This window comes from Jaculus jaculus, chromosome 14 (assembly GCF_020740685.1).
Source record: "Jaculus jaculus isolate mJacJac1 chromosome 14, mJacJac1.mat.Y.cur, whole genome shotgun sequence".
Taxonomy (NCBI): Eukaryota; Metazoa; Chordata; class Mammalia; order Rodentia; family Dipodidae; genus Jaculus; species Jaculus jaculus.
Window position 1 is genome coordinate 5470537 of NC_059115.1, and position 5978 is coordinate 5476514.

At 45.8% G+C, this 5978-nt stretch overlaps 1 protein-coding gene across 1 annotated transcript in view; it reads right to left on the reverse strand.

Annotated features, from left to right (window-relative positions):
* The window catches only part of LOC123454795 (probable ATP-dependent RNA helicase DHX34), a 21866-nt gene that overhangs the window by 4094 nt on the left and 11794 nt on the right, over window positions 1-5978 (reverse strand). The gene's annotated exons all lie outside the window — the stretch shown is intronic.

The following is a 5978-nucleotide window of genomic DNA, read 5'->3' on the forward strand; positions in this document are numbered from 1 at the left end:
TTTTTCTAGAATCATTCCCAGGGCCCTACAAAAGTTGCTTTAATACACCTTGAAAACTATGGGGAATGGCTGGAAGAAGTCAGATGGATGATCTGATGGTCTTGTTCCATGTTAAGGACGACAGTGACACTTGTCGTTGACGTCTAAATGGGCAGATGAAAATGATCCAGATGCCGCCACTGAATCACATGACTTAGGGCCATGTACAGATTCACCATCACATGTCACATACTGTGGACTCTAGGCAAATATATAGGGGCTCAGTTTCTCCTTTATGGGCTTGATATTGATCCTCTCTCCATCATTCCTCCCTAGAGGGAAGGATAGAAGAAGTACATTTCATGTAGGAAAGAAATGAGTGTATTTGTCTGGCAAAGACTAAAATGTAGTTTGTTACCACATAGGCAATATTTAGCTGGGCGTGAGTGCACATGCCTTTAATCTTAGCACTCAAGAGGCAGAGGTAGGAGACTGCCAGGAGTTCGATGCCACCCTGAAATGGACATAGTGAATTTCAGGTCAGCTTGGGACCAGTTGTGAGACCTATCCTCGAAAAACAAAACAAAAAATAATAATAAAATAAGACAAAACAGACAAGTCGTGAAGCAGGGGAAGCCGAGGCTGGCTGTGTGAGCATATCTTTAGCTGGGGTCGATGGGGAATGCTGAAGCCACTCTATCCTCTTTCTTCCAGGCCAATCAACGGTTGAAGTGGCAGAGAGGTGCCCCTCTGGCCAAACATCCTGAGGGGGAAGGTAACTGACCCTCTTTACCTGCATCTCCTCTGCCTGTGTCTCCATTAGTGAACATTTTGCTTCTCCGCTCCATGCTGCATGTTGTGGGAACCCTGTACACCCAGATAAAGCCCCCTGGGTGACTGAGCTCTTTTCCTCGGGGGAACTGAGGTGAGAGCTGCTGTCGGCCAATGGCGACAAGCAGTAGAGCTGCCCAGAGAGGAAAGAGCTGGTCTCCAGATTCCACCAGAAGCCTCATCCCTAAGATGAGCCAAGGCAGAAAAAGAACAACAAATTGAAGGAGAATGTTGTTCCCGACCTTGGGGACAGCAGAGGAGGAGGGGAAGGAGTCACCTCACCTAGGATGGTCAACTAAGTCCTTCCGCAGAGCTCTGCCCAAAAACTTACCCTATCTGGATAAATGTTGGAATACCACAGATGCTGGCATTCTGTCGTTAAAAAGTTTGGAATCATAAGAATTTGTTGGGTTCCTTAAAGACATCGTCTGTGTTTGCTGCTTTCCAGGCCTCTGTGTCATTTCTAGTAGTCAGGTTTATTCTCTAAGTAGACTGAACTCTGAAACGTTTCATCATCTGCAATGTTTGTATTGCTCCACATTTTATCATTCCCTGATTGAACCATTTTCATTACAATACTGTATATGCCTTCAATTCAATTCTGTGTCTTTTCATAGTTTGGAGGGAAATAAGAGAGAAATATGAAAATGTGAATGCTAGGGCCTCTGGCCACTGCAAAAGCCCTGCAGATGCACGTGGTCCCCGTGGTGCATCTGACTTTCTGTGGGTACTGGGTTTCGAACCTAGGGGCTGACACACGTTGGAAGCAAGCTATGTCTGTGCTCCACAATTCTGTGCAAGCCACTGGCTCAGAAGACCTGAAAACTGGAGGATGGAGGAGTTATGATCGTCACTGGGAAATCTTTTCAATGCTTAAACTATTTTTATATTTTTGACACTGGGATTACCAAGTAGTATAATAAGGCTTTTTCCTAGAATCATTCCCATGGGCCCCTACAAAAGTTGCTTTATATGCCTTGAAAACTGTGGGAATGGCTGAAAGAAGTCAGTACAGGATGGATCTGATGGGCTTGTTCCATGTTAAGATGACTGTGACACTTGTCATTGATGTCCAAACAGGGCAGAGAAGAATGACCAGATGCTGTCACTGAATCACATGGTATACTTAGGGGCCATATACAGATTGCCATCACTTGTCATATAGTGTGGACTTTACGCATAAGTAATGGGGCTCAGTTAAACCTTTATAACTTGATCCTCTCTGCATCCTTCCTCCCCAGAGGAAGATAGTACATTTCATGTAGAAAAAAATGAGGATATTTGTCTGACAAAGATTCAAATATAGTTTTATTACTACAATAGGCAAGCTGTCGCCAGACGTGGTGGCAACATGCCTTTAATCCTGCACTCAGGAGGCACAGGTAGGAGGATTGCCAGCAGTTTGAGGCCACCCTGGACTATATAGTGAATTCCAGGTTAGCCTGGACCAGTGTGAGATCCTCCCTCAAAACACAAAACAAAAAATAATAAAATAAGATAAAACAGGTAATCTGTGAAGCAGGGGAAGCCGAAGCTGGTCTGTGTGAGCATATCTTTAGCTGGTGCAGATGGGAATGGCTGAGCCACTCTATCCTCTTTCTTCCAGGCCAGTCAACGGTTGAAGCAGCAGAGAGGCGCCCCTCGGCCAAACATCTTGAGGGGGAAGGTAACTGACCCTCTTTACCTGCATCCTCTCTGCCCTGTGTCTCCATTAGTGAACATTTTGCTTCTCCGCTCCGTGCTGCTTGTTGTGGGAACCCTGTACACCCAGATAAAGCCCCCGGGTGTCTGAGCTCTTTTCCTTGGGGAACTGAGGTGAGGAGCTGCTGTCGGCCAACGGCGACAAGCAGTAGAGCTGCCCAGAGAGGAAAGAGCTTGTCTCCAGATTCCACCAGAAGCCTCATCCCTAGGATGAGCCAAGGCAGAAAAAAGAACACAAATGATGCAGAACATTGTTCCTGACCTTGGGGACACAGGAGAGGAGGGGAAGGAGTCACCCACCTAGGATGGTCAACTAAGTCCTTCCAGGGAGCTCTGCACAGAAACTCACCCTATCTGGATAAATATGGAATACCACAGATGCTGCATTCTGTGGTTAAATAGTTTGGAATGATAAGAATTTGTTGGGTTCCTTTAAAGACATCGTCTGTGTTTGCTGCTTTCCAGGCCTCTGGTGTCATTTCTAGTAGTCAGGTTTATTCTCTAAGTAGACAGAAATCTGAAAGTTTCACCATGTGCAATGTTTGCAGTGCTCCACATTTTATCATTCCCTAATGAAAACATTTTCATTACAATACTCTATATGCCTTCCATTCAGTTCTGTAACTTTCTCACAATTTGCTTATTTACTTGTTTATGTGTGTGAGAGAGAGAAGGAAAGAAAGAATATGAAAATGAAAATGGGGATGCTAGGGCCTCTAGCCACTGCGAACAAACTCCAGATGCATGTGTCCCTGTGTGCATCTGACTTTCTGTGGGTACTGGGGTTTCAAACCTATGCTGGAAGGCTTTGGAAGCAAGCTATGTCTGTGCTCCTCAATTCTAAACATTTCCGCATAAGATTGGCATTTGTCATATTGCACAGTGAATGAATTTGTTTCCTTGATTTCCAGGTCATCACACACACAGGATGAGAAGTCTGTGTTGCAATTTATTTTCCTGCTTCAAATGTAAGTGTTTTGTAGGCTTGAGAAATTCTATTGTTGATTTATAATTCAGTTGCACAGTGATTGTAAGTTGGTCCTTAAACACCATGTGGTGGAACTGTGCTTGCCTGCTTGTGAATATCGTTTTTGAAAGACTTTGCTCTGAGGTCCATTGGAAACCTTTCACATTTATGTAAGTGTGGCTGCAGGGCAGACTGTCCCAGTCACGGTCCTTCTGCTGGGAAGAGCTCGTGCCGTGCTCCTGACTTGAAGGTGTCATTTTCTCCATGATGTGACTGCTGCTGTTTAGTCCAAACCCTGAAGTGGACAGTGAAGGATGGAGTCAGGACACATAAAAATGCCATCAAATGTATTGTTTGTGAATGACGCTTCCTGCTTTACTATAAGCATGGGTTCATTTCCAGTACCCTGAAGTGTCTAAGATGTTTTGTGGAAGGGACATTTTGGGACAGTCCTTATATTGCCACCCCATCTGCCATACACTCATGGATCACAGTCTATGCAAAAATATCCCCGCAGGTTTGCATTACACGTCATTAGGTGGCATTGTAACTCAGTCTGCTTCGTGGCGTTAGGATATCATCCATGACAGCTTCAGAGTGATCCCTACGAGTTCCAGGACACGAGGACCACTTGAAGACCCTTCCCTGTTGTCCTCCATTGCCTTTATCAGGAGGACAAGGCTCAGTTCTCATTTCCCTGCGGCTGCTCCTTTAGTCTCTGCTTCTCTGAGCTCGCTGCTCCAGCCCCCTCAAGGTTCATTGCACAGCCACACACACCCACCTGTGCAGGCATCTCTTGTCCTCATAATTCTGACCATTGGGACCCAACCCGGGCAACTTCCCGTGGTGCCCTCTGGCATTGGTGATGGGCTAGTGTGGTCAATGCAGCCACTGGCTCAGAAGATGTGCAAACTGGAGGGTGGGAGGATGGTTATGATTGTCATGGAAATCTTTTCAAGTGCTTAATAAATTATGTTTATATTTTTGACACTGGGATCACCAAGTAACATAATAAGGCTTTTTTCCTAGAATCATTCCCATGGCCCCTACAAAAGTTTCTCTATACACCTTGAAAACTGTGGGGAATGGGTGAAAGAAGTCAGAACAGGATGGACCTGATGATCTTGTTCCATGGTAAGATGACAGTGACACTTGTTGTTGACGTCTAAATGGGCAAAAGAACTGACCAGATGCCATCACTGAATCACATGGTGTACTTAGGGCCATGTACAGATTCGCCATCATGCGTCACATACTGTGGACTCTAGGTAGAAATACAGGGGTCAGTTTCTCCTTTATGGCTTGATCCTCTCTCCATCCTTCCTCCCCAGAGGAAGAAAGTACATTTCATGTAGAAAGAAATGAGCATAATTGTCTGGCAAAGATTCAAATGTAGTTTTTTACCATATAGGCAATCTGTAGCCTGGTGTGATGGTGCATGCCTCTAATCCCTGCACTCAGGAGGCAGAGGTAGGAGGATTTCCAGGAGTTCGAGGCCACTCTGAGAGTTTGTACTGAATTCCAGGTCAGCCTGGATCAGTGTGAGACCCTACCTCGAAAAACAAAAGAAAAATAATAATTAAATAAAAGAAAATGGGTAATCTGTGAAGCAGGGGAAGCCGAGGCTGGTCTGTGTGAGCATATCTTTAGCTGGTGCAGATGGGAATGGCTGAGCCACTCTATCCTCTTTCTTCCAGGCCAGTCAACGGTTGAAGTGGCAGAGAGGCGCCCCTCGGCCAAACATCCTGAGGGGGAAGGTAACTGACCCTCTTTACCTGCATCCTCCTCTGCCCTGTGTCTCCATTAGTGAACGTTTTGCTTCTCCGCTCCATGCTGCCTGTTGTGGGAACCCTGTACACCCAGATAAAGCCCCTGGGTGACTGAGCTCTTTTCCTCGGGGAACTGAGGTGAGGAGCTGCTGTCGGCCAACGGCGACAAGCAGTAGAGCTGCCCAGAGAGGAAAGAGCTGGTCTCCAGATTCCACCAGAAGCCTCATCCCTAAGATGAGCCAAGGCAGAAAAAGAACACAAATGAAGCAGAACGTTGTTCCCGACCTTGGGGACAGCAGAGGAGGAGGGGAAGGAGTCACCCACCTAGGATGGTCAACTAAGTCCTTCTGCAGAGCTCTGCACAGAAACTCCACCTAACCTGACCCTTTTCCCACTCTGTCCCCAGCAGAACCACCGCATGAAGACGACCCAAGTACGTCAAAGAAACATTAAGTTTTGTAAATTTAAATATTGTCCACAATTTTAAGGGATAACATCAAAGATATTTTTAACAAGGTTTATGACAACTGACCTGTGTAACATCATATGAAATAAAATACATCAACACCACCGAGGTATTCCGCATCATGTCTTCATAGGAATCATAGTCCATTGCCATCGAGTTCCACAATAGGCATGAGCGCGTCACGTGGGAGGAGTTTAATCAGCTTGGGTTGGACCAAAATCACTTGAGAGGCTGGAAAGATGGCTTAGCAGTTAAACCATTCGCC